At 43.8% G+C, this 23,322-nt stretch overlaps 1 protein-coding gene across 1 annotated transcript in view; it reads right to left on the bottom strand.

Moving 5' to 3' along the window:
* The window catches only part of PAK3 (p21 (RAC1) activated kinase 3), a 142,822-nt gene extending 120,232 nt beyond the window's left edge, over window positions 1–22,590 (bottom strand). Inside the window, exon 1 of the mRNA XM_069942708.1 lies at window positions 22,463–22,590. The gene's annotated coding sequence lies outside the window, so the exon portion shown is untranslated. The remainder of the gene's footprint in view (window positions 1–22,462) is intronic.
* Window positions 22,591–23,322: the final 732 nt, after the last annotated feature.

Genomic DNA, 23,322 nt, shown 5'->3' with positions numbered 1-23,322 from the left:
GTGTGTTTTTCAGATGTTTTTATCACATACAGAAATATAATTGTAATCACATTATGAGTAAGAAAAGCTTATATTGACAGTTAGAATGAGTTAATGCAGCAAGTCAATATTTGCAGTGTTGACCCTTCTTCTTCAGGACCTCTGCAATTCTCCCTGGCATGCTCTCAATCAGCTTCTGGACCAAATCCTGACTGATCCAAGTTCTCAATGGGATTAAGATCTGGGGAGTTTCCAGGCCATGGACCCAAAATCTCTATGTTTTGTTCCCTGAGCCATTTAGTTATCACCTTTGCTTTATGGCAAGGTGCTCCATCATGCTGGAAAAGGCATTGTTGATCGCCAAACTGCTCTTGGACGGTTAGGAGAAGTTGCTCTTGGAGGACATTCTGGTACCATTCTTTATTCATGGCTGTGTTTTTAGGCAAAACTGTGAGAGAGCCGATTCCATTGGCTGAGAAGCAAGCCCACACATGAATGGTTTCAGGATGCTTTACAGTTGGCATGAGACAAGACTGGTGGCAGCGCTCACCTCGTCTTTTCCGAGTAAGCCGTTTTCCAGATGTCCCAAACAATAGGAAAGGGGATTCATCAGAGAAAATGACTTTACCCCAGTCCTCAGCAGTCCACTCCCTGTACCTTTTGCAGAATATCAGTCTGTCCCTGATGTTTTTTCTGGAGAGAAGTGGCTTCTTTGCTGCCCTCCTTGAGACCAGGCCTTGCTCCAAGAGTCTCCGCCTCACAGTGCATGCAGATGCACTCACACCTGCCTGCTGCCATTCCTGATTAAGCTCTGCACTGCTTGCAGCCCAATCCCGCAGCTGAAACACTTTTACGAGACGGTCCTGGCGCTTGCTGGTCTTTCTTGGGCGCCTTGGAGCCTTTTTTGCAACAATGGAACCTCTCTCCTTGAAGTTCTTGATGATGCGATAGATTGTTGACTGAGGTGCAATCTTTCTAGCTGCGATACTCTTCCCTGTTAGGCCATTTTTGTGCAGTACAATGATGACTGCACATGTTTCTTTAGAGGTAACCATGGTTAACAGAAGAGAAATAATGATGCCAAGCACCAGCCTCCTTTTAAAGTGTCCAGTGGTGTCATTCTTACTTAAAGGGGTTGGCCACTTTATAGTTAAATTGCTCAGTGTACAGTATTAGTGAGTGTACTCACTGTATATACTGACAGCAGCTCCCTGTGTACCTCATAGAGCTAATATCAGACTCCCCTCCTCCAGGCTGGGCTGCCCTGCTCTGTGGTGTTTTGGTCCATAAGATTGCTTACATGGAGGAGCATGTGACCATGCCCTGCCCCCCTGTGTCCACCACTGAGGCTATATGTCTATGGAGGACACAGGGGACAGGGCCTGGTCACATGCTCCTCCATGTCGGCCATTTTATGGACTGAAACAAAACAGAGCAGGGCAGCCCAGCCTGGAGGAGGGGAGTCTGATTTTAGCTCTATGAGAGCCGCTGTCAGTATATACAGTGAGTACACTTACTAATACTTTGTACTGAAATATTTTACTATAAAGTGGCCAACCCCTTTAATCATGACAGATTGATCTCCAGCCCTGTCCTCATCAACACCCACACCTGTGTTAATGGAGCAATCACTGAAACGATGTTAGCTGGTCCTTTTAAGGCAGGGCTACAATGATGTTGAAATGTGTTTTGGGGGATAAAGTTCATTTTCTAGGCAAATATTGACTTTGCAAGTAATTGCTGTTAAGCTGATCACTCTTTATAACATTCTGGAGTATATGCAAATTGCCATTTTAAAAACTGAAGCAATAGACTTTGTAAAAATTAATGTTTGTATCATTCTCAAAAGTTTGGCCATGACTGTACACACACACACACACAGAGTATATATTACTGTAGTTTGGATGGGGGAGGGTAATCTATTACTTCAACCTGCATAGGGCATAACATCCCAATTAATCCTTCACCACTTCAGACTGGTCACAGGTCCCCCAACAACTATGAATGTAAAATACAGTACTATGTGTGTCAGGGCTGTGGAGTCGGTAAGCCGCAGCTTCAACTCCAACTCCGACTCCCGACTGCTGCTCCTTGATAAATGGCCAGTCATATACCAGGGGATTTATTTATCACACTGGCTCAGCAGCTTTTCCCTAATGTCTTACATGATCCTGGGGCGACTTCTGAGTGAATAAAGGAATACTGTATATAAAAGCAGCTTCTCCTGTGTGTGCAGTGGATGCAGCCAGTCTCCAGCCTCCATGTCCTGTACTACTCACAACTAGACTAGATGGAGCAGGTGGTCTTTTCCTGCTGACAATCTTCTATGTTTCTAACTAAATATTCACCATACACACAGAAACACTGCTAACAATGCCAGATACCTGTAATAAAGAGGTCAGCCATAGTGATATACAGGGGGTCACACATAATGATATAGAGAGGGGTTACACATAGTGATATAGAGGTCACACAGTGATATAGAAGGTCACTGTAGGGGCACGCAATAGCAAGCACACACACAACCTACTGCAGCCATAGCACGCGCACACACAGCTTGCTGCAGCCATAGCACACACACACACACACAAAGCCTGCTGCAGTGATAGCACACACACAACCTACTGCAGCCATAGCACGCACACACACACAGCTGCAGACATAAAACACTGAAGAAAAACACACAATCTTCTCTCAGAGAGAAAACACCGCACTGAGGACAGAGGTTACTGCTACACTACTTATGTCTTCTCCTCCTCCTCTATATTACACAGGATATCTTCATATTACACTGCTGCTCATATACAGTCATCCAGCATCCAGGAAGAGAACAGCACAGATCTCCCCCCACACAATGGACTCTTCCAGCTCAGAAACAAGCTGCCAAATAGTGACCGACAACTTTTCCATAACCTTCCTTATGTAAAAGGGCCAGTGCTTTATTACTGATATATTCCCCAACCACCCTTACCTAATAGGGCCAGTGTCCTATTAGAATCTTGCTCATAATATATATTCATGAGCAAAACTTGTAAAATTCATATCAAAATTCAATTCTACATTTTTTAAATATTTTTTTAAAGCTGGAGTCGGAGTCGGTACATTTTTCCGACTCCAGCCAAAACTAGCTCTGACTTCAACTCCACGACTCCGACTCCACAGCCCTGATGTGTGGACAGAGCTCAATGAGAAAAATATGGCCTTTTTGTTGCTTCTTTAGCCATAAATTGGATGTTTCATGGCACACAAAAAAAAAAATTACCCGACCAGGCAGGATGATTGACAGCTTTTCCTTTATTACTGTGTACAGAGATTGATGTCAATGTAGTGTGCGTGTGTGTATGTATGTGAAGGAATAATGTAATATTCAGTAGATGCTGCACACTACAACCCAGATAGGAAAAAACTATGTTCTCTCATCCCATAACCGGCAAGTCTTACATTGAATGAGCAAAAAATCCTAACACCCTCAGATTAGCCCTACACCGAGCATCTTCCCTGCTGGTTTTAATACTCCAAACTGGATTACGTCCCTACCATTGTGGCTTCAGCAGCTGTTACGATGTAACTTCCCGAAATCATGGTAAATGATAACATATGTCGGCTGAAAATACATATCACTTTATATTCTTCCCCATTATAAATCTGACTTGTTTTCCTAAAGCAGATGATTGTTGGCCATAAAGGTGAACTGAGGTCATCCCAATGTGTGCGGCACATGACTGCTCATAAATTATACCGTTCCTTATAAATATGGCCAGTGCTCACTACACTTACCACCTGGGTAAACAGCTTTTAATGGGGTTGTAGAATTTCCGCTGCTTCTGCCCTTGAAGCCAAAGTAGACAACCTGGTTTTCTGAGGATGTTGTGGAATAGGGTACATCTGCACTGTCATACAGTTATACAGCTCTTCTAGTCATGGAATGTTATCCCCTATCTAAAGGATATTCCCTAACTAGCAAATCCTTACAACGGAGGATAAATGCCATTTGAGTGAATGAAGCTACAGTGCCCATTCTTTATCTATGCGGCTTCTGAACGTTGCCAAGCTCGGCACTCGCGAAGGTTACGATGCCCCACAGAGAATGAGTCAAGCTTTATAGTCGCACAGGTGCCCTGCCACTGCTTCCACTTAGAGAACGTTTCTCTTCCACTCTTTGGACCAATCAGGGGCCCTATGGTTGGACCCCCACAAGTCTGCTAGTAATCTCCTATACTGTTTATAGATGATAAACGGTGTGTGTGGGGGAGGGGGTATTACTGACTGACATTAAAAAAGCACTCTGTTTCTTTCCACAACATTTCTACATTTCAATGATGTTCAGACCCTATTGGTACCTATGTGACCTTTCCTCTGAATGTCTGAAGCCTACTGCATGCAAGCCTACTGGGAAGGGGGAGCTTATATTAAAATGAAAAAGTAGGGGACAGATAGAGGGAAACTAGGGCCTATTTTGCAGGCTGTGCGAATGGTCGCTGGATCGTCTGTGTGGTCCTTTAATTTAATAATAATAATAATAATAATAATAATAATAATAATAATAATAATAATAATAATAATAATCATCTCATCATCATCTGCTGCACATCCTCCAAAGTGAAACAAGCTTTTCCTCAATCACTCTACAACTCTAGTTTGTAGTCTGTTACCATGGAGATGTATAAATCTGCTTCACAAAAGTAAACACAAAACAAGGCAAAGCCTATTGAAGGGTTGCTCACAATGAAATAAAATAAATGTTTATTGCAAATGGGGACAACTTTTTTTGGAGTAATACCCCTATTCTACGGAACGATTATCGTTCATAAACTCGCTCCAACAACCGCTCTTTAACGATCACTAAACGATTTTTTTTTAGCGAACCATAACGTGAACGATATATGTAGTGTAACGATTATTTTGCGGTCGTTACATGGTCGTTTAAAACGTTCTCCGGGGTGATCATGACCATACGACACACCTACTTTTTTTAAACCTTTTTACGAACGACTGAAAGATTTCTAATTTTACGAACCGATTAGCGAATTATCTTTCAATAACCAACGACTTTTTTTCGACATGCTGAAAAACTATTTTGAACGACAGTATAACGATTTCGCCTTTGTCGTTCGCTTGTTTACACCAATTCCATGAAGCGATTATCATTAACAAGCGGTCGTTGGAGCGAGTTTATGAACGATAATCATTCCATGGAATAGGGCCTTAATCCTTCACGTGACCAGAGCTCTCTGTGATGTGCACTTCCATGACCCCTGCTCCCAGCTCTGAGTGACGGCTCTAGTGTCCAGCCAGGAGACATTTACCGGAATGTTCTCATATATTTCATTATGAACTAAACCAATGGCTGTTGTATGCAACTTAAACTATACCAATAACTTAGTACCTAATGTCAAACCAGACAAACATCCAGCATGTCAGTGGCTTTAAAATCTCTCACACATATAATAACGTGTTTCAAGGACTACACATGTTCTTACTCATGGTCATAAGTGCACTGCGGCAACATCCTAGGCTCCTACTGTGCCAGCATATTAAAAGAACGTCCTTGGTGTATTTTTATAACATTTCCATTATAATGCTTTTTAGAACTACAAAAAAAAATTGGAGTTAAAAAAAAAAGAGGATGTTCCGTAGATGACGAGGCAGGGAGAAGACAGCAGCAAATGCTTGTACAGAAAACAATGTGAGTGGCGGACACGCGGTCTTATAGGTTTATTAGAGAGAAAGTACAGTAAATTTATCCTTAATCTGACGGTAGGAATTTTTGTTAATCCTCCACCTAAGAAATATCACTGAATTTGAAGGATAAATATAAAGCTCGGACACGTCAGCAAGGCAGCTGCTTAGTCGCAGAAACATATGGGTCATGGCTGTACAGACTCTGGAGATGACCTCAGTAAATAATATTAAAATACCAAATCTGATCAAACATAAAAATCCAATAATCTGGTCACCCAGCATTCATGGGACAAGAGACATGGCATATTTTGTAGTGGCTAGGAGTAGTTTACATAACAAGAACATTTAATTTTCGGCAAAGTATTCCTTTAAAATGACAGTGATTTCATTTATTCTATGATGAGCATGCACGGCAGACCCATGAACTTTGTTGTCCTGTCCTAACAGATGTCTGTATTAAATACAGAGACATTAAAGGAGTCAGCAGCATCCAGTTAATCACAGGGTGGCATGAGATACGCAGCAGGCATTATCCCTTATCACGGGTGATGGATGAAGAGGGTTTAATCTGGTGTCGCCCAGTAATAAAAGGCATGAAGGATCAGGGACGTCACTCCTCTGGGCAGAAGCCAAGCAGATGGTACAGTGCAGAAAATCGGCAGCATCCATCAGCTTACATATATAATTAGTTTACTCGCATTCCAAATAACCAGTTGGGTTTACAGTATTTCATCACAACATCTGAGAGGTTTCAGGACCAAACAGAGCCCTCTCTCTGTGGGCTCCGAGCAGAAAGCCTGCTATGCCGCATACTTCAATCCTCATAAGCTCTTCTCTGCCAGAGAGCGCTACATGGCAGGAAAGAGGCTAAAGCCTGTGTTCAGAATACAAAGCAAGGCAGCATTGGGAGAGGGCATCGGATTGTAAAGCTAATGTGTGGAAAAATATGTATACATTTATGCATTGGTCTACTGCGGCTAATGATGCGAGTCCGACTGCAAAAGACTGTAAGTCCAGAACACACACAAATTAGGAAAAAGTATTCAGAGCGTAGAGATCATTCTACCCTACAATCTAAACTCAGCTTGAGCTAGAACAAGTACATTTTAACCTATCTCACTGAAAATGCAGTCCATTCTGCCAGGCATCATGTTAACCCCTTAACGACCGCGGGCGTAAGTGTACGCCCCCAAAACCCGTGCCTTAACGCAAACGGGCGTACATTTACGCCCGCGGTTTCCCTGATCGCTGCGTGTAGTTTTCTAAATGGTGTCCCTTTAGGGGTGTTTTTTAGGTTTTGGCACCCCAGAGCCTCTGCCAAGCTGAAGTGGTACAGTCAGAAATGACCAAATATAATGGAGCCATTGAAATTCACTAGGCGCTCCCTTATATCTGAGGCTTGTGGTTGCGTCAAATAGCGCATTAGGGCCACATATGGGGTATTTATATAAACTGCAGAAACGGGGCAATAAATATTGGGGTGCATTTCTCTGGTAATAAGTTTATAATTATGAAAAATATTGGATTATATTGGATAATAAAATCTCTGCACTGAAAATTAAAATTTCAAATTTCTTACACACTTAGCTTTTATTTCTGTGACTCCCTTAAAGGGTTAAAAAACTTTCTGGATATGCTTTTGCAGAGTTTTGCGGCTGCAGTTTCTGAAATGGCGTGCTTTGTGGGGCTTTCTAAGATACAGTCCCCTCAAATACACTTTAAACCTGAACAGGTCCCTAAAAATATCTGATTTTGAAATTTTACAGAAAATTTGGAAATTTGCTGCTAATGTTTTACGCTTTCTATTGTCTAAAAAAAATGAAATATAGTTTAATAAATGCCGCCAACATAATGTAGACATGTTGCTAATGCTATTTAATATATAATTTATGTGGCATAACCATTTTCTGTATAAGCAGAAAAGTTTTAAAGTTGGAAAAATGCATTTTTTTACAATTTTTCACATTATTTTGGTTTTCGTTTCGTTGGATTCGTTATAAGTATCGACTCCAATTTACAAGAAATGTGATGTCACGAGAAAACAATCTCAGAATCAGCCGGATAGGTAAAAGCATCCCGAAGTTATTAATGAATAAAGTGACACAGGTCATATTCATAAAATTTGCTCCGGTCCTTAAGCTCATTTTAGGCCCGATTCCTTAGGGGGTTAAAGGGGTTTATCCAGTGCTACAAAAACATGGCCGCTTTTTTCCAGAGACAGACCCACTCTTGTCTCCAGTTCAGGTGCAGTTTAGAATTAAGCTCCATTCACTTCAATGGAACTGGAGTAACAAACCCCCAAACAAACTGGAGACAAGAGTGGTGCTGTCTCTGGAAGAAAGTGGCCATGGTTTAGTAGCAGTGGATGACCCCTTTAAAGAGCAGGAGGAGCTGAGCAGATTAATATATAGTTTATAGAAACACATTGGGGGGGGGGGATTACGAACCATACGCCAGGGGCGTACACCAGGGAGAAGGTGCAGATTCCCCCTTCTCCCTGATGTACGGGCAGGCAGAGCTTGGGGGACGTGACGCCTCATTTATCATGATTTACGCCTGCTCGCGGGCACAAATCATACAGCAAATCATGACGCTAGAAGCAGGTGTAGATCTGGTACGCCGGGCGCAGATTAAGGGGCCCAGCCAGCCGGATTCACTAAGAATCCTTAGTAAATCCTGCTGTGAAAAAGGGGGAGGGGCTTAATATAAGACCAGCATACTTGTACGCCGGTCTTCATAAATCCCCCCCATTGAGTATAACTTCATCACTTGAGGGTCCATTCAAACATATAGGATCTGCAGCAGATTTGATGGGGCAGACATAAATGAAACTAAATAATGGACAGCATCAAATCTGCAGCTTCAAATTTTGTCCATCAAGCTGCTGTAGATCCTGTATGTTTGAATGGATCCTTAATGCTCTGCTCATTCAGCGATAAATCTTCCAGTGGGCAGTCCCGCTAACTGACAGCTATCTCTGTATGCACACTCCTAGCGGGAAGGCAGTCAGTCAATAATCAAAAGGGTATTCCAGTAGCACAATACATAAAGTAGCAGAATATGTAAAGTGGCACAATATATTCTAATAAACAAAACATAAATAGCCAGGAAAGGATTCCTTTAGGCCTTATTCACACATCATTAATCCCGCCCATAATTGCACACCCTCAACTATAGACAGGGATACGGACGAGTAACTCTATACATTTAATAGCTTGCCAGAATTTTCTGCAGCATGGATCATAACCCTTTTACAAATCCATGGCAACTACAGAGGTGTACAAGGGTCCATTGAAATCAATGGGTAATATACTGTATGCAATTATGCATTTGGAATTACAGACAGTATAATACTGATGTGCGAAAGGTTTTCTTTCTGGGATCTTATACCAGTCTGCCTCAAGTGGACAAATCCATTCCCATATGCAGTGGCCAACAGCTGTACAATTTGGCCAGTAATACTGCAGTTTTAGCAGCTAAACAGTGCGGCTGTCAGGTACCTCATGTGGCTGTGCATTAGCCCGCATGCAGCGACCACTACAGTAATATCCAGCCTTGTGAATTTGACTTATTTTAGACTTGAAGCAATTACACCTGCAAAATGGAACTTCAAAGTGGCAATGTGCAAGCCCACCTCTTTTCCTTAGAGCATGTTCACACAGAATATTCCATTGCAGATCTGAATTGTAATTCCGAGGGATACTCTTGGATTTCTATGGATCTTCACTTTATAGGTGGAGGATTTTTAATGCAAGTTAGACCTAATTAACAAGTAATATTTAATATTTTTGCAGACAACTCTGCAGCAGAAAAATTGTAAATTGTATATGTCATGGATTCCCATATCAATTATGGTACAGGGACCACATGTAGTATTCATGTATGAATTGAGTGAATATGTCCTTAGGCACACTGATACTGCAAAGTTGCACTGATGCACTGATTCTGCATAGTAACTAAAAGTAGTCAAATGTAGTAAAAACTCATGTTGCTGCAGTCTGATAGTAGGTCTGATATCTTATAACTATCATATCACAGCAACTTCAGTGTTAAGGTTTTTGGCTGCATTTCCACGGCCAAAATGACAATGTAGCCCTAGTCCATTGTTCTCCATGTGCACTGTATAATTAAACAATGCACACTTACTGAAACCTCTGGCAAATATTATGGGTATGAGCATTGCTTAAAGGGGTAGTGCGGTGCTACACATTTATTCACTAAATAACACACATTACAAAGTTATACAACTTTGTAATGTGTGTTATTTAGGTGAATGGCCGCCTTCCATGTGTAAACCCCTCTCCCCCCCGGAAGTGTGGTGCATTATACTCACAAGGGGGCCATTCACTTAAATAACACACATTACAAAGTTGTATAACTTTGTAATATGTGTTATTTAGTGAATAAATGTGTAGCAACGCACTAACTCTTTAACCTTCTGTACCTAGTTTAGCCTAAAATTCGACAATTAATTAAAGGGGTTGGCCACTTTATAATGAAATAGTTCAGACAGAGTACAGTATATGTAAGTGTACTCACTGCACTTACCGACAGCAGCTCCCTCTGTACCTCATAGAGCTAAAATCAGACTGCCCTCCTCCAGGCTGGGCTGCCCTGCTCTGTGGTGATCCTGTCTTTAAGATGGCCGACATGAAGGAGTATGTGACGATGCCCCGCCCCCAGTGATCATCACTGAGCCTGTATGTTCCTATGGAGGACACTGGTGGTGGGGCATGGTCACATGCTCCTCCATGTCGGACATCTTATCAACAGACTCACTACAGAGCAGGACAGCACAGCCTGGAGGAGGGGAGTCTTATATTAGCTCTATGAGGTACACAGGGCGCTGCTGTCAGTTTATACAGTGAGTACTTACTAATACTGTACACTAAACTATTTTACTATAAAGTGGCCAAACCCTTTAATAAAGTAAACATGATGTCCCCATTCTACATCTTAACCTTTTCAAGTACACTACCTACTGTAAGCAATCTACAGCTACACTTTAAGGATCAATACATAAGCCTGAGTGCTCACAGCAAAGTCCAACTTCTTGTAATATCAAACACTATGAATATTTGCATTTTCTTTTTGGGAAAGTCAGTGTAAACAGGCAAGTGTGCCAAGTTTTCCTGGAGTTTACATTATATAGTGGCAAGAATAAATTAAAGGAAAACTCCAACTGAAAGGACAGATAACTTGTCACCACACTTATGCTGCCCAAACCATGCATCATCTAAGCGATCCCCAGCGGCTTCTCCCCCTCCCACAATCTTCGATCTTTCCCTGTTGGGGTATATTGACATGATCAAACTGAAATCCACCCTAATAACTTATACCTACAAGTTCTCCTTTAATTTGTCACTGTTGTTTCATTGATCATCAAATTCAAATGATAATCGTTCTGTGTAAATCCAGCCTTACACAGACTACTAGGCTCTCACTACCCTGCAATCTGCTGTTCACAGAATACAACTCCCTCCCTGCTGTGCTGCTGCTCTTTCTTGCTGTTCTGCTCACATAGCATCTTGTAAAAACCCAGTGCATTAATAACCCTTTCCTCCCACCACGTGCCATCTATATTTGCGTACTGTAAATCATTCCCCAAAACAGTGTCAGTCTGTTCATTCCAATGCACTTTCACCAGCACTATAACATTATATAGCAGAGATGAGCATGTGCTTTCCTGTGATTGGCCAGACAAGCAAGGAAGGGCCTGTTTGCATACTGCCAGCAGACAGCCTAGGCCTGGTCCCATCCTCCTTTATGTGCTCTGTGTGTCTCTGGTTATAATTAAGATGACAGGCCAGCCTTCTAGCCTTTTTGGGTGATTATAGACGGAACGATTATTACACTGTCCCCACAGCATGCAGAGATAGTACTGGCTCTAGCTCCTCAAAAGACACTGATCTACTGATGATGTTGACAGTATACTCCATATTCTATGGTGTGTAACTGCACTGCAGTAACTGCACCGTGAGAGTATATCCTAAGGCATCATTCACCTCCCGTGAAGTTGTCCGTGATCGCAAATTCGCAATCATGGGCAAATTTAGGGCCCACCGAATACTATTTGTCTATTTAGACGACCCGTGCTGTAAAAAAAAAAAAAAAAAAGGGTCATGTCCTAGTGCAGAGTGGGATCGTGGCACAGATTCTTCAACAGAAGTCTATGGGATAAGTGACAATCATTCTGGTCTGTTCTGCCTCCAGCCACAAGAGGCCGCTCCCTGGTATACAGTTTATAGATAAGGTATGTTCAGCTTCTGGGAGCCAGTATCACAGTTCCGACCCTACCCCCCTTATTTACAACAAGAGCACTAGCATATAGAACGATATATGGTTTGTACCGCCACCCCAGGAATATCTTACAGACAATAAAACTGTAAGCCAGTCTTCTGGGCATAATGCTGTACACGTCTGTCTGATACAGTAATACAGGTAGCAAATAATACAAATATCACTATACATATTAACTTCATACTGTTACCAAACAAACAAAACCCTGTATACCAAGACCAATAATAGCAATAATATGACCAAATTACACCACCATAACCACAAATACATACATACTGGTAATAATATACAACGCTACACAAAGGCCAATGGCTCAAATTTATCAGTGTGTTAAACAAACTTCTGTAAACTGCCCACAGCAACCAATCACAGCTCAGCTATAAGCGCTGGTAAAATGAAAGCCGAGCTGAGATTGGTTTCTCTTGGCAGTTTACACCTGTTTCTATTCTACTTTGAAAAAATTGGGGCCGATATTGACCCCATACAGTGCTAGATACCGCCTGTAGACACTCTGCAGACTATATAAGACATTACAGTGCTAGATACCACCTGTATACAAACACTCTGCAGACTATATGAGACATTACAGTGCTAGATACCACCTGTATACAAACACTCTGCAGACTATATGAGACATTACAGTGCTAGATACCGCCTGTATACAAACACTCTGCAGACTATATAAGACATTACAGTGCTAGATACCACCTGTATACACTCTGAAGACTATATAAGACATTACAGTGCTAGATACCGCCTGTATACACTCTGCAGACTATATGAGACATTACAGTGCTAGATACCACCTGTATACAAACACTCTGCAGACTATATAAGACATTACAGTGCTAGATACCGCCTGTATACACTCTGCAGACTATATGAGACATTACAGTGCTAGATACCACCTGTATACAAACACTCTGCAGACTATATAAGACATTGCAGTGCTAGATACCGCCTGTAAACACTCTGCAGACTATATAAGACATTACAGTGCTAGATACCACATGTATACACTCTGCAGACTATATAAGACATTACAGTGCTAGATACCACCTGTATACAAACACTCTGCAGACTATATAAGACATTACAGTGCTAGATACCACCTGTATACAAACACTCTGCAGACTATATAAGACATTACAGTGCTAGATACCGCCTGTACACACTCTGCAGACTATATAAGACATTACAGTGCTAGATACCACCTGTATACAAACACTCTGCAGACTATATGAGACATTACAGTGCTAGATACCACCTGTATACAAACACTCTGCAGACTATATAAGACATTACAGTGCTAGATACCACCTGTATACAAACACTCTGCAGACTATATAAGACATTACAGTGCTAGATACCACCTGTATACAAACACTCTGCAGACTATATAAGACATTACAGTGCTAGATACCGCCTGTAAACACTCTGCAGACTATATAAGACATTGCAGTGCTAGATACCACATGTATACACTCTGCAGACTATATAAGACATTGCAGTGCTAGATACCACCTGTATACAAACACTCTGCAGACTATATAAGACATTGCAGTGCTAGATACCGCCTGTAAACACTCTGCAGACTATATAAGACATTACAGTGCTAGATACCGCCTGTATACACTCTGCAGACTATATAAGACATCACAGTGATAGATACCGCCTGTATACACTCTGCAGACTATATAAGACATCACAGTGATAGATACCACCTGTACACATCACAGTGCAGTGACATCTTCTCTGAGTTATCTCCTTGATTTGGCTGTTTCTTTGGCCCAGAGGATCCAATGCAGTATATACTGGGATTTTTCCTGGTATATACAGCAAACTTGAAGGGACCTTTTTTTAAAAAAAAAATCAGTTTTTTTCTAGTAAATTGATTGGGAAAGAAAACACAAAGGCAACAGTGCAGGATATATAGAGTCGGTACAGGCTGACAATTGGCAGCACAGAGCTGCCACGAATGGAAGGAGTTAACATTGCATGTTTGCAGAGCATCAGACAGGACAATTACCACCATGTAAATAGTCCATATTATATTAGGCATCAAGCATGCAGCTGATGATCCGGAAGGCCTGACACTAATAAAGCAGACGCGCTTCTCGTGCTCTCCATGCTCACGGCTGCACTTTAGGAGCAGCAGATGGCAGTTGAGATACTGGTTCCAAATTAACATGAAAATACCAGGGATGGAGCGCAGATTGCCTATGAGCAGTGAATTCTTTTCAATGCCTCTGCTCTGCTCCAACCACTGAGTTGCTTTGTTGCCTAATGTGTTGCTTTCATTAGGTCTTCATTAGCAATGGCAAAAGCCATTTAGCACGGTGCAGCCATCGCAGTGAACCAGGAGCGTGTCAATAACAACACTTCTTATGTTTCCAAACAGGCTTAACAATACAGTATTCAATAAGGCTCTGTTCACACTGCCGATTTTCTCCATGTCTTTTAGTCTCCTTTATTTTCGGTGGGCACAACAGTGTAGGATGCTGTAAAAGGAAACTGATGATCTCTTCTATTTTATTGAATAAATTCAGCTGGGAAAGCTGTGGCTCTTACCTATAGATCTGCACAAAATCCATAGTGGAATATAAGTCAAGTGGATGTGATTTCACGAAAAAATTTTTGTCTCTTTACGCCCTTGGTAAAAGAAAACCAGCACCTGTCCCGGCGCTGTGTCAGTACAGTAGCGCGAAGGTTTTAGAGCGACTCAAGGCATCATAATAAATGATGATGCAGAGTTCAGAAGTCTGTTTATATAGACCATGCACGGAGCGTGTGAATGCCCCCTTAGAGGTGTAAGCCCCCAATTGCTGCTAATGCGAGGAGCTGAGGCTATTGTAATTGACAGCTCTTTTCCTTTTATACATCCCATTACGCTTTGTTGGGAAAGAAATACACACAGCGTGTAGATCATCCTCAGACATATACATGCCATAACATCAAACCCACTGACGACACTGAACATCTCATTACAATGGCGCCTGTCACAGAGGTGGATAGCAACAGATCTGACTTGGTAAAAGGAAAATGTTCACGTACAAGGATCCCAGCAACTCTGGCAAGGACCAAACAGTGATGGCTAGACGGCTGGACCAGAACATGTTCTCCTAGAAGGAGGTTAGTGCATCCCACATGTTCTCTTACTTTATTAGGGCTATGAATTGCTGTCAGCAGTAGACGCTATATAGCACTGTCCTATCCCAGCTGTCATCCCTGTCCAGCCCCATACACCATTGGGAATAGGCAGATGATCAGTCAGTTCTTCTTTTGGTTTGCAGTGATGGATAACCTTCCCTATCGGATACCATAAACCATCAATCACACAGCGTTCTGTCACCACTAAGATGCAATCAGCACAGAATCCCACTGATTTATTTACTGCCTGTTGCTATGGAGACAGCAGCCCCTGCTATAAATATGCAACATATTGATACAATGATGCACTGGTCTGGCCAAGCAGGGAAACTGATGCACTGAGCAAGCACTTTCTGCAGTCAGCACAGGACTTCCCTATCCAGTGAGATGACGACATCTGGGCAGTACTGTACGCACACTATACAAGAAACAACTTACGCCTTCCAAACCCTTAGAAAATGGCCATGGTCTAGCGTACACACACACACACACACACGGTATAATTTATATATATATATATATATATATATATATATATATATATATATATACACACATACTGTATATATATATATATTATATTTATATACACGCATGTCAAAAATGTGACAGCTGCAAATTCTGCTATACACTTAAAGGGATACTCCAACTTACAAATTTGTTTTAGGCTATGTTCACACTATGTATAAACAACGGCTGCTGTCTGACATGTTCCTGCCACCGATACTGCCATATCCGCAGCAGGAACATCATTTTATTGGATGTGCCTGCAATCCAACTAACCATTGCAGTCCATGCATTGTGTGGACAGAGCAGGAACAATGGACGTTGTTCCTGCATTAGCAGCCTCAATTAACCGACATGTTAATTATTCGCACGGCCGTAGGGGGAACAGCGGATGCTCTTTAAAAAAAATTAAATACAGTGTGTGAATATACCCTTATAGTGGATGCAAAATATAAAAGATAGCCTACTCATTGTCCCTGATCCCCACAGAGGACATTTTCTGGGTCTGCACAGTGGCTTTGGCACTTTGTATCAGGGAACACAAGACTTGGACCACTATGCAAGCGCTACCAAATACTACTAGATGACTAAAGGCTGAAAATTTACTGTAGGATCTTGGCCTATTCTAGTTAAGTGAAGTCATGTTTCCTGTAATGTATGACATAACCTGGGATTCCTATATCTACAGTAAGTGTATACAGCGTTACTAGTATTTTTAGAAGTGATACACAGCGACAAGTGTATAAAGGTGCTAGACAAAACAAATCAACCTGATAAAAAGAATAGAGCAGCTCTCATGTATGAGTGATAATTCTTCTTGATATAGTTAGAATTGCCCCCTGCTTTATAGATCATTACACCTATCAGGCACGTGGTCCACAACTCCTGTACCGCCAGTCATTAGCACATTCATTACACTGACAAGACTGAGAAACAATGCCAGCGGCCAACACAGGCATGGTCTCTACAGTAACCTGTATGTCACTCCAGCTTAACCCATTCAGTGCTACATCTCTAGGGATGACGCTCAGGGGGTGCAGGGAATTGTGTACTATAGTATAACATACTGCAGGTAGTGTATGCAGCACAAAGAAGCCTACCTCTCCTGGTAACCTCCTGCTGGCTGAGTCATTTACTGAATACACAAGGGACTGTGCAGGAAACCAAGCATGGAATACAGTGGGTTAAAGGCAATCTGCCACTACACAGATTGCTATAGATCTATTGGGCTGGGTTCACACCCTGTGTTTTGCTGCATTTTTAACATGCATTTTTTTGTTTTAGTTGTTGAACTTCCACGTCTCTCAATGAGCTCACCAATCAAAGCAAAAAATGCATGTGAAACACACACCATAAATGCCCTGCCTAAACACAGCTTAAAGGGGTTGTCCGACACGGGAATGAAAGGCTACTCGCCAGCCTAAGGGCCCTATTCAACGTGGCAATTATCGTTCGAATTATCGTTACATCGTTCGGATCTAAGCGATAATCGTTCGGTTGAATGGCAGTTATCGTTCATTGCTTAATAAGACCTGGGCCTATTTTTATCGTTTCTCGTTCGCAAATCATTTGCATGGAATAAGATGTTGTTCGGTCATTCGCAGTAGCAACGAACACAATAGCAACAACAGGCGACCGCAAGAACGATCATAAGTAACGATTATCTTTCCATGTAAATGGGTGAACAATTTCAAGCCGTTCGTAATAGCAGTCGTTTGAATTGTTGTCTAGACACACAGGCAATACCTTCTCAGCCAATCACTGGGCGCTGCAGTGACCCACAACAGCCAGGGATAGCCTGAGTAGGCATTCCCTATGTGTCAGGACCCGGAAGTGCAGATCTGCTAGCATCATGTGACTGGTTTCAGGACACTTCCTTGTAAAGAAGATATGGCGACAATCACATAATGACTATATTACACATACAACCAGTAGCGGTCTTTGGCACCAAGCACCCCAAGCAATCGCTTGGGGCCCCCAACATCCAGGGGGGCCCCCACGCCCCGCTCTTCTCTTGCGCTCAAGACCGCTAGACAGGGCTGCTGCCCCGCTCGCTGCTGCGATCTGAACTGTAACTATGAGCACTCGTAATGAGCGCTCACAGTTACATGCAGCAGCAGCACTGACAGGGCGGGAGCCATTGGCTCCCTTCCTGTCAGTCACTCTTGTGGCCGCAGGAAGTGTTTTCCCTGCGGTCACAAGTGGCCGCTCTGTCCTTGTGGTGCCGGTGCTCCAGTGACATCACTGGAGCATCGGCGCCAGGACAAGGGGAGCGCGGCCTCTTGTGACCGCAGGGAAAACCCTTGCGGCCACAAGAGTGAAGAGAAGAGGAGACGCCTGGACCCAGGTGACTATAAGTCTTTGTTTTATTGTGTTATATACTGTATGGGAGGGGGAGCACACAGGGGCCTGTGTAACTGGGGGGGGGGGGGGCGCACAGCGGGGGTCTATATAAATGGGGGGAGCACACAGTGGGGCTATATAACGGGGGAAGACACAGGGGGGCTATAGACTACTGGGGCTTCACAGAGGGGTCTATATGCTACTTGGGTCAGCACACAGGGGGTCTATATACTACTTGGGACAGCAGAATAGGGTCTATATACAACTGGGGGAGCACACAGGAGGTCTATATCCAAGTGGGGGAGCACACAGGGGGTCTATATACTACTGGGGGAGCACACAGGGGGTCTATATACTACTGGGGGAGCACACAGGGGGTCTATATACTACTGGGGGAACACACAGGGGTCTATATACTACTGGTGGGGCACACAGGGGGTCTATATACTACTGGTGGGGCACACAGGGGGTCTATATACTACTGGTGGGGCACACAGGGGGTCTATATACTGCCGAGGCAGCACACAGGGGGTCTATATATAACTGGGGGGCACACAGGGGGTTTATATACAACTAGGACAGCACACAGGGGGTCTATATACTTTTGGGGGAGCACAAGGGGGGCTATATATAACTAGGGGAACACACAGGCATCTATACACTACTGGCGGAAGCACACAAGGGGTATATACTACTGGGGGCAGCACACAAGGGGTATATACTACTGGGGGCAGCACACAAGGGGTATATACTACTGGGGGCAGCACACAAGGGGTATATACTACTGGCAGCTGCGCACAAGGGGTATATACTACTGGGGGCAGCACACAGCGGTCTATTGTTGTGGAGTGCGTGACGAGGGGGGGGGGGGCCCAGACATAACTTCGCTTGGGGCCCCAGAAATGCCAAGACCGCCCCTGCATACAACAAATCCTCTGCTAAGAGTTCACAGCAAGCTCTATTCACAATAGGATGGTGTAGTAAACTAGGAAGCTTTGGCTGTCCAGGCATGATGGAAACTCTAGTTTTGCAACAGCTGGAGGGCGGCGGGTACTCCATCCCTGTTGTAAACATTTAACCTGGGAAAATGTTCCAGTGATTGCTCGGTCTAATATGGCTGCAGACATTCACAGTGTAGAGTGGTGATTGGTAATGACAGCATAGTTTTGTAGATAAATAATTTTACAAAAATGTGTGGCCATTAACATTAAATCCATAACTGCGCCAATCTGCTGTAAAATGGCACTGCAGGTTCTGGGCACAAGCCTGTCACTGTGTCTGGATCACACATAACATTCAATCAATGCGGCATTTAATCCCCGATCCAGCTCCTTATCAGCGGCATCGTCCTTTCTCTTACACATGGAGAACTATACAGAGCTGTGCTCATCAAATAACAGATTAGATCTGTGGTTTTCCATGGGATTCCAGGTAAACTTACCGCATCGCCTTAGAGATCTCACCGCATAAATAATGCATTGCTGACGCTGATGTCATGCTGAGTTTTAGGGAAATACACTGCAGTTTTTGTGGTACTTTTTGATTTAGTTAGCTAAAGCCACAAATGGATTCAAAAGGAGAAATAGGAAGGAAAGACTTCTCCTTCTTGCTGGGTTCACTTCTGACTTTGGCTCAAAAAACTACAGAGGCCCTTTTTTCCCCTAGAAAAGTCTGTGTGCAAGAACCACCTTAAAGTGACACTGTAAAGGGTAAATTTAGCGTTTTTCATACTTATTTTATATCATACGTCATGGTGCTTGTTCAAGTAAAAAGTGATCGTTTATCAACTGCAGATTGTGTTAAGTGGGCGGGGCCTCACGGCATTAGCAACACAGCCCCGCCCACAACTTCACCGTTGGTCCCACCCCCTTGATGTCCATTGGTGGGCCGACCTAGACGGGGTGGGGCCTAGACCTTTAGGCCAGCCTGTTCCAATGGCGGATGAGGGGGCGGGGGCCAACAGTGGCATTGTGGGCAGGGCTAAGTGCCGTGAGGCCCACCCACTTAACACAATCTGCAGTTGATAAAAGATCCCTTTTTACTTGAACAAGCACCATGACGTATATGATATAAAATAGGGTATGAAAACTGCTAAATTACCCTTTACACCTGTGTAGAGAAGTCAGAATGCACAAAGGGGGTGACAGTGTCCCTTTAAGGGTATGTTCACACGTACGGACTCGCAGTGGAAATCTCACTGCGAGTTTTGCAGCGAGATGCGCTACGAGTCAAGGTCCTGGCAGGCCCCTGTCAATACATACTTATTGACTGGGCGGGAGAGCAGGATGCCAGGACCCTGTGCGGCAAGGAGAGAGGTAATGTCTTTCAGACCGCTGCGGGTATGTATTGACAGGGGCGTGCCAGGACCTTGACTCGTAGCGGATCTTGCTGCAAAACTCGCAGCGAGACTTCCGCTGCGAGTCGGTACATGTGAACGTACCCTTAGGGAGCATTCACACATACAGGATCCGCAGCAGATTTGATGCTGTGTTCAGTTATTTAGATCAAATATGCTGCAGACCTGCTGCGGATCTGCTGCGGATGCACAGCAGAAAATCCACTGCGATACAGTATGTGTGAAGCTACCCTAAGGGTGTGTTCACACGTACAGGATCTGCAGCAGATCTGCAATGCAAAGTAACTCTAGGGCCATCAAATCTACTGCGGATCTGCTGCAGATTCAAATCTGCACCATCAAATCTGCTGCAGATTCTGTACATGTGAACGCACCCTTAAGGGAATCTGTCAGATGCGATTCACATTCCAAACTGCTGATACTGTTAGACGGCTGTTTGGGCCAGGGGCCACATGGTATCTTTCATATATCAGCGTGTGCTTCTATAACTTAGAAAAAGCTTTTATTCTATATTTTAAAAAAATAAATAAAATCAAAGAGTAGTGTTGATCTGTCATAATATTTGGGTTCAGCAACATTAGCCGAACCCGACTGCTCGGCCTTTGATTCCCTTTGGTTGCAAAAGTTGGATGCTGCCCTAGGAAGTCCTGGAAAAGATGCATGCAGCCTGTGGTCTAGAACTGTAACCATATTCTCCTGGCAGCACAAGAGCAGCTTCCAACTTGTGCAGACACGGAATGAATTGCTGAGCAGGTCAAGTTTGAATAACGTTGCCGAACCCGAACATTTTCACAGGTTCGCTCAACCCTACAGATAAGACATTGTAGCTATTGAGGAGCTTGGAATAAATACATTTTTTATAACATCCTGGAAGCACAGTTAGATATATGAAAAGTACCATGTATTTCCTGAACCCAACAGCGATCTAAGTGTCAGCAGTTTGGAACATGAATTACAGCTGACAGATTCCCTTTAAGTCAGCGTCAGTTCTGCTACATCTGTATCTAGCTTGCAGCAGGCCTGATGTGTTCTACGGCCGCACTATAAATGATAATCAAGCAATGTCTGGCACAGAAATAGTAAGACATTGCAGCAGCAGTATCACCGTACTGTACAATACAGCAAAGCCTAGCCTACACATACAGTAGCAATGATCCAGGCCTGGGCAATTTTCCCCTGCAACCCAGTTCATCAGTCCGTGGCTAGCCAATGGCAAGTGCTGCAAGTATAACCAATCGGCGTCTGCCGCCGGACCCCATGTGCTTCCGTGCACACATATGTTATAGATCATCATGTAGTGAATTGCATGTCACACTGATGAGCGGCGCCTGTGTGTGCATACACTCATACACTCATTTAGCCAGCGCTCAGAAAATTTGCCTTCTTCCTCTAAGATTCAACCTGGCGGTGACAGCTGGAACATGAGCCAGGTAGAGGGACAAAGGCTCAGATGTGATCCTCCCAGGAGCCAGCTGCTCCAGCCTCATCACTCATCCATTATCTATTAACCCCTTCCTGCTAGGGCAATGCCCCATACATCACACACAGCGGGGACACAGGCATCAATCTGTCGCACCCCATAAAAATTGGGCATTGGTAATAGGCGCCATATTTCTAACCATGGACATCATCAACACTGAGACATGATTCCATATACACAAATATTCTTATATTCTACATTGCATCACTATACATGTTTCCATATACTATAAGCCCTGACAACAATGGTCTGACACCACTGCCAACCCTGGCACATGCCCTCTGCCCACACTGGCACCACAGGAAGGTGAAGCTAAAACAATGTGCAATAAGATGGCCAGTGAGCTGTCACTGAGCCCCAGAGCTGATGGAGATGACATGGTGGAGGGGCTGCTGCTGCTGAGGAGACACTGATGCTGCTGCTGCTGAGGAGCCACTGATGCTACTACTGCTGAGGAGACGCTGCTGCTGAGGAGACACTGCTGCTGCTGAGGAGACACTGCTGCTGCTGATGCTGCTGAGGAGACCCTGATGCTGCTGCTGCTGAGGAGACCCTGCTGCTGCTGCTGCTGAGGAGACCCTGATGCTGCTGCTGCATGTAGTGACTGACATGGACGTGTCTCCCCAGCAGCCATAGAGGATGTTCAATGTCAGCCATGTCCTTACCTCCTCGGTGCTGTCTCCTGTCCCTGGCCTGGCTCTGGCTGTGCTGGAGACGCGGATGCTGCTGCTGCGGAGCCTGTCACGGGTTCATCTGCTCTCCATGACACGGACAGGCTGCAATAGACGCTGCTGCTTCTTGTTCCTGCAGCCAGGCGGAAGTGATTCCCGGTGCACAGACACACAGGGATGCGGAGACAGACGGCGGCTGCGGCAGCGGCTACAGGCACGGTGCTCGCTCTGCCCCCTCCTCCCGCTCTTCACCATTCTCAACTTCTTCTTTTTATTAACCCTTTGTCACAGTGAGACATAGTGCGGCTAGGACCTGCTGCAGCTGCCCATAGCTACCCCCCAGCTATTACCCCTCCTGCTGCTACCTGACTAGGGGGCAGAGGGCAAAGGCTGAACCTGGCTTCTTATTCTGCAGTTTCTTATTCACAGGATTTTACTTTTTAATTTATACTCATAATTTACCCTTAAAGAAAGTGCCCGGAGGGGAATGGAGTTTTAATGGTTGAAAATACCCAGTGGTTGGCATATAAATGGGCATCAAAGCGGGAATATAAAATTGTGTTTCAAATCTTAATTGACTTTGGGCCCCTGATGTCACCCTGCCAACGCACAGAGAGGGATGCCCTGCAACATACCCAAAAGAGTCCAGCAAAGTGGCTCTGGATGTAAAAACTAGCATCAAAATTGGAGAAATGGGCACTTTTTTAATTTGAATACCGTATGTAACTTGTGTTTTAAAAGGGTAAAATGTACCTGTCATCATAAAAAAACTTTTGACATGTCATAGAGACATGCCAAAAGTTTTGATCTGAACACTGTACCAACTGTAAGCAGGGCCGATTCTGGGTTCTATG

Source organism: Dendropsophus ebraccatus, chromosome 10 (genome assembly GCF_027789765.1).
Source record: "Dendropsophus ebraccatus isolate aDenEbr1 chromosome 10, aDenEbr1.pat, whole genome shotgun sequence".
Lineage (NCBI taxonomy): Eukaryota > Metazoa > Chordata > Amphibia > Anura > Hylidae > Dendropsophus > Dendropsophus ebraccatus.
The sequence above is the reverse complement of the archived record's forward strand: the minus strand, read 5'-3'. Positions and strand labels throughout refer to the sequence as shown.